Source organism: Bos taurus, chromosome 1 (assembly GCF_002263795.3).
Source record: "Bos taurus isolate L1 Dominette 01449 registration number 42190680 breed Hereford chromosome 1, ARS-UCD2.0, whole genome shotgun sequence".
In the NCBI taxonomy this organism is placed as follows: Eukaryota; Metazoa; Chordata; class Mammalia; order Artiodactyla; family Bovidae; genus Bos; species Bos taurus.
In genome coordinates, this window is record NC_037328.1 from 84,847,909 (window position 1) to 84,860,671 (window position 12,763).

The 12,763-nt window shown below is 38.0% G+C and overlaps 1 non-coding gene across 1 annotated transcript; it reads right to left on the reverse strand.

Moving 5' to 3' along the window:
- Positions 1–2,791: 2,791 nt before the first annotated feature.
- On the reverse strand, positions 2,792–2,863 carry TRNAC-ACA (transfer RNA cysteine (anticodon ACA)). Its single transcript has one exon. It is a non-coding gene; the product is annotated as a tRNA-Cys (tRNA).
- Positions 2,864–12,763: the final 9,900 nt, after the last annotated feature.

Genomic DNA, 12,763 nt, shown 5'->3' on the forward strand with positions numbered 1-12,763 from the left:
TTGCCTTGGAAATGAACAGAGATCATTCCGTCATTTTTGAGACTGCATCCAAGTACTGTGGGCTAGACCTGGGTTCAAATCCATGTTCTGTACTTAACACTTAATTGCTTGTTTCACTTGGACCCATCACAACCACCCTGAACCTCAATCCCCTCTTCTGTAGGAAGGGGATGTTAGAACAGAGCATCTCCAAGATCTCGTCCATGGGTAACCTTGACCATGGAGACTTTGGTTTGCTCCTCAGCTCTGCGCTTGGCAGGCCACAGGGTCATTGTAGGTCTCAGTTTAGGGATCAGCTCAGCATTTTAACAGTAACTCACCCCCATGTAGTGCATTTCTTGGAACCCAAGTTTGAAGATGCAGCTGTAGAACAGGGTACATGTCTGAAGAGCCTCACAGAGGGGCCTTGTGATAAACAAAGTTAGAGTCCACAGAAGCATCCGAAATGAGGCAGAGGAGTAACTGTTTAGGTTTGTTTGGCACTAAAGTATATTTAAAAGTTTATTTCATATTAAATTATAAAAACCGTATGGAAAAGTGATTATAAACTCTTTTTTCAGTAATAAAACAGCCCTTGGGGCACAGAAGCACATAGGCTTAATACACCTAAAAATATCTTATTTTTCTACAGCTTGATTGAAACTGATGTAGGTGTGCTTGGCATCTGACTTGGGGAGGTCGTGCCTTTTCTTCTTCTGCTAATAATACTGTTTGGCAGCTTTACACTCTATCTTACCACAGATCTTTGCCAAAACTTGAATTTACTTCCGTCAGATTAACTGTCTCCAAAAACAAACTGGCATTTCTTCTAAGGGCTCCGATTAAAAGGATAAGCTTGAGTGACACTCCCTTAAATGGCTGGATGTTCTCACAGGGCTAGGAAATCAGAACTGGAAAAGCAGCAGGGCTGAATTTAGTCACATGGCTGCTCAGGCATTTGGACAGGGAGAGGGGCTGCCCTTTCCCTCTGCTGTGTTTAGAAACCCTGGGTGAATTATGATTTTGAATACATACCTCTCAAAAAACTGTGAGAAGAAAACCACTGCTTTGTTCTAGGTCCCAACCCTCCAGTTCTTTGTTTTAAATATCATTTTTACTAATTTTGCTGGTCAAATTATGTTGGCTCCCCCAAAGCACCAAGGAAATAGGGGCCTTTTCTAGTTGCACAGCTGAATGCATATGGAATTTGAATGAGTCCACTATGTATGGTCCAACGAACTTTCTGTCTTTAACATTCCAGTAGACAGAGAGGAGAGTCCAGGGAAGACAGAAAGCAAGAAAAGGGGAAGGAAGCACTGGCTAGTTTTTCCCTCTCTCTTGTTTATAATTTGATCCCTCAAGAATAAGAATCAGGGTTAAAATAATTTTCCAAGCAGATATTTTTCTTTTTATCTTTTATTATTGTGTGCAATGTATTTATTTATGTTGAGGAAACAATAGGTAAGGGATAGAGAAGAAAGAAATAGGTTACTGATTCTTGTAGGTTACAAATTTGAATGCCTAACACAAGAAAAAATTCAAGTGAGATAACATTTCAAGAATCACATTGAAATGTGGCTCTTAGACACACATTCACTCTCTCTTTCTTACAACTGTCTATCCCCCTATAAGTAAGAGTACCTTGAAAGAACTCTGTGAAAAATCTATGGAAAACTCTTTATCAGCTGTAAATACTATGTTAAATTTTCTAATCCTATGTTGATATTAACTATCTAAAAATGAAGGACAAAATAGCTATTATTATTAATTTTATCCCATAACTTTTATTACTCTGCCTGAGAAGATATAGGATCAATAATTAATATAATCATTAATTAAATAACTTTTAATTAATGCTAAGGGGGAAAAAAATTTGCTTGGATTGTTATATTGAGTTAAATTTTTTTATTGCCCAGATCCAAATTTCTTTGAGTTAGAGCCTTGGCTTATCTAAGTATGGTTATGCCAAAGCATAAACAGACTGTCATTGTGCTTAGCTTAGCGTGGCTATCAGTGAGCTCTGCTAGGGGTGGGAGAAATGTCAGCTTTGCCATTTCTTGTTCATTTGTATTCACATTATTAATATTACCTTCAACACGTGGTTTCATTGTATGAATGTTTTAAAGCCATTAATCCACATTATGCAGGACACTGTAGTTAAAACTAGATAATGTAATTCACAATTCCCTTTAGCCAAGTGCAGGAGAATTGTAATGCCTGACAATGTACTGAAAACAACCTAAGAGTTGAGGCTGTCTGGTCAGCCCCCTGGGCCATGATCCCTCTACCAGGATCCCTCCTGCTCTGTATAAGACTACACTCATCCAACACATGGGACAAGCCAAGGCCTCAGGGTCAGCCCCCACACTGGGCATTGAAGTCAGAATATATAAGTCAGTTGTATATAAATCAATATATTTGCTTATAAAATTATAATACATAACATACACACACATATATAATAAAAGTGAACCATTTTTTTTTCTACTTTTACCTGTAAGGATAAGCTTAATCTGATTTTGAGGTCACTTCTTGAGGTAATTTACACAAAGATAAAATACATATTGTTATCTTCATTTTACTAATAAGGAAAATTAAGTTGCTGCGGGTCACAGTTAGCAATTTTCCCTTTTTTTGGTAGCCTGTGTTTTTCCATAGTCTTATGAATGTGAAAGTGAAGTTGCTCAGTCATGTCTGACTCTTTGCAACCCCATGGACTGTAGCCTACCAGGCTCCTCTGTCCATGGGATTTCCCAGTGATTTTCCAGGCAAGAGTACTGGAGTGGTTTGCCATTTCCTTCTCCAGCGGATCTTCCCAACCCAGGGATCGAACCCAGGTCTCCTGCATTGTAGGCAGACGCTTTACCATCTGAGCCACCAGGGAAGAGCCATGATTTTCCATAACTACTGGCAGAAAAAGAAAATAAAAACATCAAGTAGTTTCAGATCAGATCAGATCAGTCGCTCAGTCGTGTCCGACTCTTTGCAACCCGATGAATCGCAGCACGCCAGGCCTCCCTGTCCATCACCAACTCCCGGAGTTCACTCAGACTCACGTCCATCGAGTCAGTGATGCCATCCAGCCATCTCATCCTCTGTCGTCCCCTTCTCCTCCTGCCCCCAATCCCTCCTAGCATCAGAGTCTTTTCCAGTGAGTCAACTCTTTGCATGAGGTGGCCAAAGTACTGGAGTTTCAGCTTTAGCATCATTCCTTCCAAAGAAATCCCAGGGCTGATCTCTTTCAGAATGGACTGGTTGGATCTCCTTGCAGTCCAAGGGATTCTCAAGAGTCTTCTCCAACACCACACTTCAAAAGCATCAATTCTTCAGTGCTCAGCCTTCTTCACAGTCCAACTCTCACATCCATACATGACCACAGGAAAAACCATAGCCTTGACTAGATGGACCTTTGTTGGCAAAGTAATGTCTCTGCTTTTGAATATGCTATCTAGGTTGCTCATAACTTTTCTTCCAAGGAGTAAGCGTCTTTTAATTTCATGGCTGCAGTCACCATCTGTAGTGATTTTGGAGCCCAGAAAAATAAAGTCTGACACTGTTTCCACTGTTTCCCCATCTATTTCCCATGATGTGGTGGGACCAGATGCCATGAGTTTCGTTTTCTGAATGTTGAGCTTTAAGCCAACTTTCTCACTCTCCACTTTCACTTTCATCAAGAGGCTTTTGAGTCAACACTGTTTTTGTTTCTCTAAGATTTGTTTTAGGGAGGAAACATTTTCATTGATAGGATATGGGGAAAAGAAACTTGCAAACCAATTACTAATAATGATCAGTAAAACTGAGTGGGATCTAACCTAGAATTAGCTCAATTGTACCCTGATATTAATAATCAATGTTGCATCATTTCTATTATCTGGTTATTCTAACGATCCCTCCATTTTTCTCCTTCTCATCCACCAGTTTTGTCTCCAGATCATCCTTTGCACCAGAACATCTACCAACTAAGGATAGGCTTCTTTTTTGGCACAGGCTCAGAATTTTAATGTTTACATGTAAAATAACTCCAGTAAAATGGAAGGATGATTTTAAATGTTGCTTGGAAGTATAACTCAAGCTCACCTCATTCATTTTATGTGATACTGTTAATATTATAGAAATAATATGTACTTGTTTTATATAAAATTTGGAGAATATAGAAAAAAATGAAAAGAAAAATTACTCATAACCCAATATAATCAAAGTTAACATTTTGGTATATTATCTTCTAATATTATTCATATTTTTCTTTGCATAGTTGTGATCATATTGCATACATAACTCTTTTTTTGCCTTAAATAAATATGATAAACATCATTCATGTTTACTAATTCTTATTAGAAATATTTCCTAAGTATAAGTTCCTGTGGAAGCATACTTTTATATGCACAAAAATCCTTGAGGTAAGAGAATAAATATTATGTAGGTAAGTGGGAAATAGATGGGGAAACAGTGGAAACAGTGTCAGACTTTATTTTGGGGGGCTCTAAAATCACTGCAGATGGTGACTGCAGCCATGAAATTAAAAGATGCTTACTCCTTGGAAGGAAAGTTATGACCAACCTAGATAACATATTCAAAAGCAGAGACATTACTTTGCCAACAAAGGTCCGTCTAGTCAAGGCTATGGTTTTTCCTGTGGTCATGTATGGATATGAGAGTTGGACTGTGAAGAAAGCTGAGTGCTGAAGAATTGATGCTTTTGAAGTGTGGTGTTGGAGAATTCTCTTGAGAATCCCTTGGACTGCAAGGAGATCCATCCATTCTGAAGGAGATCAGTCCTGGGTGTTCTTTGGAAAGACTGATGCTAAAGCTGAAACTCCAATACTTTGGCCACCTGATGCGAAGAGTTGACTCATTGGAAAAGACTCTGATGCTGGGAGGGATTGGGGCCAGGAGGAGAAGGGGACGACAGAGGATGAGATGGCTGGATGGCATCACTGACTCGATGGACGTGAGTCTGAGTGAACTCCAGGAGTTGGTGATGGACAGGGAGGCCTGGCATGCTGCGATTCATGGGGTCGCAAAGAGTCGGACACGACTGAGTGACTGAATTGAACTGAACTGAAGTATAGTTAACTGCAGATTCCAACTCCAATGGGATATATGAATAGATTGAATAGTTAATTAATTACATTTTCCTTCCTTTTGGTGACTAATTCATGTGAATTTTACTAAGTGGATGAAAGATATTTTGTATTTTTCTAATACTTGTCTTCACACAGGAAAGAGAAAGTAACCCGAGAATACAGTAACTGGCAGAGGGAAACCATTTTTTAAAAAAATTACAAATAATGCATAAATATTATTCATACTTTATATTGTACTAAGTATTAAATAAAAGTTCATTGTGTATATAATATTTTAATAAATCATTTTAAAGGTACAGTTTCTTATTGCTTCTAATACCTTTAGTGTGGATTACTGACATGAAATGTTAGCCACTATTTTATAAATATATTTCTTCACCAGCCAAGATTACCTTAAAAAGCAAAAAGCTAACTTCTACATAACAATTTTCATTCCTTAAAATAGTAAGAAATGTATATAATGAAATAAGAAAAATAAAATGTTTATAAAACTCTCCCTGAATATAAGCTGCTACATGGAGAATAACTACATAAGAAAGTGGGATGATGAAAAGAATATTGCTAATGTCAATTCTGTTTTCTCATAAGCATCATTTTCAATAAAGACGCTTGCTTTATGGCCAGTTATAATTATTTTAAATCAAATAAAGGGACAAATTAAGAAGTGTTTTCCTATGCATATATCCGTGTGTGTGTGTATGTATATATACATATATATTTTTTGATATTTAATACATATAAACCAAATTTGATTACCTTACATAAGCTATATATAGGCATTACATATACATACAGGTACTGTGGAAACAAAAACAAAAATTCTTTGAAAATTTAGTCAATATGTATATGAATATATAGTTCAATTTAGACAAAAATATTTGGATTATTTAATGGCATTCTACAGCTAATTCTACTGCATTTGTTTAAATTTTTTCAGGAAAAAAGCAAAGCTTTTTTGTTTGTTTTCTTACAGATACATATTTTTATTGGCATGTAGTTGTTTTACAATGTTGTGTTAATTTCTATACAGCAAAGTGACTCAGTTATACACATATACACATTCTTTTTTATATTCTTTTCCACTATGGTTTATCCCAAGATGTTGAATATAGTTATGGTCCCCTGTGTAATACAGTAGGAGCTTGTTTATTCATCCTGTATGTAATAGTTTGCATCTACTAATTCCAAATTCCCAGTTCTTCCCTCCTTCACCCTGCCTCCCCCATAGCAAGCACAATTCTGCTCTCTCTGTCAGTGAGTCTGTTTCTCTTTTTTAGATAGGTTCATTTATGCTGTATATTAGATTCCACATATAAGTGATATCAGATGGTATTTGTCTTTCTCTTTTTCACCTACTTTTCTCAGTATGATAATCTCTAGCTGCATCCATGTTGCTGCAAATGACATTATTTCATTCTTTTTTCAATTCAGTTCAGTTCAGTCGCTCAGTCGTGTCCGACTCTTTGCGACCCCATGAATCGAAGCACGCCAGGCCTCCCTGTCCATCACCAACTCCCAGAGTTTACCCAAACTCATGTCCATTAAGTCGGTGATGCCATCCAGCCGTCTCATCCTCTGTCGTCCCCTTCTCCTCCTGCCCCCAATCCCTCCCAGCATCAGGGTCTTTTCCAATGAGTCAACTCTTCGCATGAGGTGGCTAAAGTATTGGAGTTTCAGCTTCAGCAGCTATTCTTCCAATGAACACCCAGGACTGATCTCCTTTAGGATGGACTGGTTGGATCCCCTTGCAGTCCAAGGGACTCTCAAGAGTCTTCTCTGACATCACAGTTCAAAAGCATCAATTCTTCGGGATGCTGGATCCTATAGTAATTCTATTTTTAATTTTCTGAGAAACATCTGTACTATTTTCTGCAGTGGCTACACCAACTTACATTCCTACCAATAGTGTAGGAGGGTTTCCATTTCTCCACACCTTCTCCAGCACTTAAGAAAGTTTTTAAATGGTTCTTGCTCTTGAATAAAACCAGTCCTCTGTGTTTTGACCACAGAATATATTAAGGTCTAAAATTCTCTGTGGCTGTGAAGGTGCTTAAATTATTTCAGTCCTGGACAACCCCATTTTAAGCACTGAAAAAAGTGAAGAATTTCATCAACCAGATGTTTCTTTCATTTCTTTCTTCTCCATGCTTTCTTCCTCTCTTCCTTCCTTCCTTCTGTTTTTAACTGATTTCATGGAATTTCTTTAACATACTATGGTCTTGTAGTCAAACTATAGACAATCTAATTTGTTAATCTTTTATTTTCTGGAAATTCCTTTAAGTATACTTAACACAGATTCCAAGGCAAGCTCTTTGAATATTTTTCACTGAATTGGTAATTAAAAAAAAAAATCACTTCTTAGTCAAAATAAACTTTGAATTTCAGAAAGGATAGTGTTCTTGCTCCAGAATTCTCAGGTATATCTGACAAACAGTTGGAACCCTGGAGTAATCTCAATGAGCCTCAGTTTCACCATTGGCAAAACATAAATGCTAATAATACTTTCCTTAGAGGGATGCTGTACATTTGAAGTGAAATGGCATTTGTGCACCCTCCTTGGCAGAATGCCTGGCACATAGCAGATGCTCAATAAACAGTAGCGCTCAGTTATTTAATATGTCATTTCCTTGTATGTGTGATGCAAACAGTCCTGAACTCATGCTATATGCCCAAATGTTCAGTTCTTTTGCTCAAGGTAACCAAAGGACTGTTATAGAACTCAGGGTAAGTACATTTAATTCTCAGATGGCATATTTGTTGACATTAGTCATTATATATAAATTGTGGAAACAGAAAGACAAGCAATTATGCCTAGAAATACTAGAACTTACAACAAAGACTTAATTTATAAAACACATTTTTATGTGTTGATTGTGGTCAGGAACTAAAAAGGAATCAAAGTTCTGATAAAAGATTATGAAAATTAAAAGGAGTTGTGAAAAAAAACTATACAAACTCTCCCAAAACACTTTTTTGAATATTCTGAGCCTGGCATGATAGCATCTGAGATTTTTAATATGCTTCGAGGGTATTCTACTGACCTAACAGAATTTCATATATATGCCTAAAAGAAAGCATAACATTTGCTGTATTTAACCACTTTTGAAAATCAGTTAAGGGCCTCATGCACAACTGTTGTTCAGTCGCTCAGTCATGCCCAACTCTTTGTGACCCCATGAACTGCAGCATGCCAGGCTTCCCTGTCTTTCACTATCCCCCAGAGTTTGCTCAAACTCATGTCCATTGAGTCAGTGATGCCATCCAACCATCTCATTCTCTATCACCCCCTTCTCCTGCCCTCAGTCTTTCCCAGCATCAGGGTCTTCTCCAATGAATCACCTCTTCGCATCAGGTGGCCAAAGTATTAGAACTTCAGCTTCAGCAACAGTCCTTGCAATGAATATTCAGGATTGATTTCCTTTAGGATTGACTCTTTCGATCTTGCTGTCCAAGGGACTCTCAAGAGTTTTCTGCAGGAACTTTCCAGAACGCTCGGTGAAAAGCGGAGGAGCGGCGGCTGCCCGAGCTGCACACAGCAACGCGCTCCTTCCCGCTCCCATAAAAAAAAAAAAAAAAAAGAGTTTTCTGCAGCACTACAGTTTGAAAGGATCAATTCTTCAGCACTCATGCACAATAGAGAGCAGATATTAGAACAGTCTTGTACTGGAACTTAAAGTTATGATAAGAAATGCAAGAAAAGCTGCTCCACTCTAACAGGTTGGAAATAGAAAACAAAAACAAAAACAGGCTGGAAAAGAAACAAATAAGAGCTTTTCACCTGGGCTTATTTATCTTTTTATGACTTAAAACAAAACAAAGCAAAATAAAATACTCAAACCAAAACCCCCCAGCAATAATTCTGTTGTACAACTCCAAATTTTTATACCATAAACAGTCAAATTTATTTGGTGACTGCTGAGTGGCATGGAGTCTGTCAACATAATGCCTCAAAACGTGAACCAAGGCAGATTGGAAAACAAATTGAAAGCCTAGATTAGAGTGACTGTAGTTTCTTTCAGTTCAGTTCAGTTCAGTCGCTCAGTCGTGTCCGACTCTTCGCGACCCCATGAATCGCAGCACGCCAGGCCTTCCTGTCCATCACCAACTCCCAGAGTTTACCCAAACTCATGTCCATTGAGTCGGTGATGCCATCCAGCCTTCTCATCCTCTGTCATCCCCTTCTCCTGCCCCCAGTCCCTCCCAGCATCAGGGTCTTTTCCAATGAGTCAACTCTTCGCATCAGGTGGCCAAAGTACTGGAGTTTCAGCTTCAGCATCATTCCCTCCAAATAAATCCCAGGGCTGATCTCCTTTAGAATGGACTGGTTGGATCTCCTTGCAGTCCAAGGGACTCTTAAGAGTCTTCTCCAACACCACAGTTCAAAGCATCAATTCTTCGACGCTCAGCTTTCTTCACAGTCTAACTCTAACATCCATACATGACCACAGGAAAAACCATAGCCTTGACTAGACGGACCTTTGTTGGCAAAGTAATGTCTCTGCTTTTGAATATGCTATCTAGCTTGGTCATAACTTTCCTTCCAAGGAGTAAGCATCTTTTAATATCATGGCTGCAGTCACCATCTGCAGTAGTTTCTTTAAAGTGATCTAAAAAACATAAACTTCATCTTATTAAAGAAGAAAATCTCCTAGCCTGCTTGCTTTCTGTAAGGGAAAACTATTCCTTCAAATCATAATTTCTCCACCTTTTGTTCTGTGGCAGAGCTTCATGTTTCAATATAGTAAATAAAGATGTGATTGGAAATGAGGGAAGGTCAAGGCACGCAGCTCTCTCTTTCTCTCCCTAAAGATCTTATGGGGTTTTCAATCAATTCAGTCAAGGGCAAAACGAATTAATTAGTTGAAAGTGATATTTCAAATAAAACAATTAGGACTTTAATGCAGTTTTGTAGGGGGTGGGGACTTCACCCAGACCCCTGCCTTTTGTCAAAATGAGTTTGATTTCAAAGTCAATTTTAAAAATTAAAAGCAAAGCCTTGGATTGCAACAAAAATATTTAACTATTTGTAGTGTGTGAATTTTTACCTACCCTTGCTGAGTGAATGAGAAAGTTTAAACAGATTTCTTCTGCCATTTTATTTAGGAAAAGAAAGAAATGAAACAAACAAAGGTTGGCATTGGGGGGTGTATGTGTGATTTATCCTGCTGCAGTTCTCAGAGGTATTCTGAGTTTCAGAGCTATTCTGAAAACTCTCCCTGGCATACTATTAGATACACAAATGATAGATTAGAGTATGCATGATAAAAATGAGATGTTCAGTTCAGTTCAGTCGCTCAGTCGTGTCCGACTCTTTGCGACCCCATGAATCGCAGCACGCCAAGCCTCCCTGTCCATCACCAACTCCCAGAGTTCAGTCAAACTCATGTCCATCGAGTCAGTGATGCCATCCAGCCATCTCATCCTCTGTCGTCCCCTTCTCCTCCTGCCCCCAAGCCTTCCCAGCATCAGAGTCTTTTCCAATGAGTCAACTCTTCGCATGAGGTGGCCAAAGTACTGGAGTTTCAGCTTTAGCATCATTCCTTCCAAAGAACACCCAGGGCTGATCTCCTTCAGAATGGACTGGTTGGATCTCCTTGCAGTGTAATGAGATGTACTATGTAGTAAATGATCAATGTAAGAGGAAGTCAGCAATTTTTCTATTCCATATTGAGTATAAACATCCTAACATGTTAAAACTTTTGAAATTACATACACACTATATAATTCTATAAGTTAAATTGAAAATATAAATAATAATGTATTTATACAATGATTCATAAATTGTGAGCCGTTTTGCCCGTAATCTACAAAAATGTAAATTAACTCTATAAAATTATAAGGTTAACAAAATTAACCCTATAAAATTTTTTTAAGAGGAACAATGGAGTGGATTTTAAAGTAATATTTCTTAGGACCAAAATCACTGCATGGTTGCTATCTGGGAAGCTAGGTACCACTCCAATTTTAGTATATATAGTGTAATTTAGCAAAGCCCTAAAAAGTGCTAAGCATAATGGGGGAGTACCATTGAGTATTATTGATTGATCTATCAAAGAAAATGAATGCTGTGAATGTAAACCAAACTGCACAGCGAGTAACAACTACAGGCTTAAAATGGTCTCCCAACGGCAAGCCAAATGAGCACCTGGTGAGGACAGAGCGGCAGGATGACTGACGCACTCAGAGGGGCGAGGCTGAGTGGATTCTGCTTGAATCTGATTGATGACCATGTCTTTGGCAGCCATCCTCAGCTGTGCTTCCCCTTGGAAATATTAAAAGTCTGTTGCCCCCAAACCTAGGTAACCATACACATACAGTAACTAAGATAAGTAAAGGGCAAAATAACTTTTTAGTAAATGGAAACTTTCTTACTTCAGAGCCATCCCCAACACTACCGGTCCTGGTCATTCCCCGATGAACAACTTTGATAGGAGTATTTTCAGCCGTATCACTAATCGGTCTACTCTTACTCTTTGCTTTAATGTAAAACCAAAGGGGAAAAAGTGATTTCAAAGGCACCTGCAATCTGACGTGTGTGAGCAGAACTGAAAAATTTTTTTTTCAAAATTGGATTAATTAGCATTATCGGAAAAACAAAAGGGAACAAAGCCACGGGTAAGTAGTGCATTAATCATATTGCTAGTAATTAGTGCCACAATAGAAATACAAGACAAAACGAAGAAGTTGGAAATAGTTCTGAAACTAGTCATATTTTGTAGGTATCACTAGCTAAGAAATAGACATACTTGGACATGCAAAGAGGACAAGAATAAAACAGAATCTCAAAAATCACCTAATGTTGAAAGACTCAACTGCATAAATCCTGAATCCCAGAGAAATGGAGAATTGATGTATTTATAGTGTCTAATATCCAGAGTTTAAAAAACTAGGAAAGAAGAGGATGAGGGAGGATGGGAATAATTGGAGGAACAGACTATATTTCTACTTTAAAAAGAGAGAGCCTATGCAGTTATAACAAAGGTCCAGCCAAACGCCAAATACGCACAGTCATTTTTAAACACAGAAATAGTGAGATTTTTTTTTCACTTTGAATGTATGATTGGATGACATTGGCGAATGCAAAACCTTTCTCAAAGTGATAAAATATTAAATTAATTGTAGCTTTCAAAGAATGAAACCATTTGTATGGTCAATTTCTTGGCCTTAGATTTTCTGTATCAGAGTCTATTCCTAGAATCCTTTATAAAAGTGTTTCATAGGAAAATGCTGATTTGTGTTGATTCATTTTACAAATGGAAACTGAGCCCAGTGAAGTACAGAAGAATAGAGGAAGACTAAAATTTTTCTTATTGTTCTGAATAGCCCATATAAAGTCATTCACCTTCCTGTCCGCCAATTTTTCTTACCCAGAAAAAGAAAAATCGAAAAAATAAATATCTAGTCTGAGGGTTACCTCCTTGAAGATGGCTTTTTGGGGGGTGTATGGGACTTTGTTTTTCTTATTTATTAAAAAAAAAGAAAAGAAAAGGACATACCTCTGTGAATGGAGACAGGTAATGCTGGAGTTGATTTTCATCTCGAGGGCTGTAGAGCCCTAGTGGTAGTTGATAAGAGATATCTCAGAAACCAGATGGATGGGAGATATTTGCCTGGGAACAGCCCTCTTAGACGTCTTCTGGACCTCCACTCCCATTTTCAAGCTTCACTAAATACCTCCCTCAGTCTTTGAACCTTTCTTT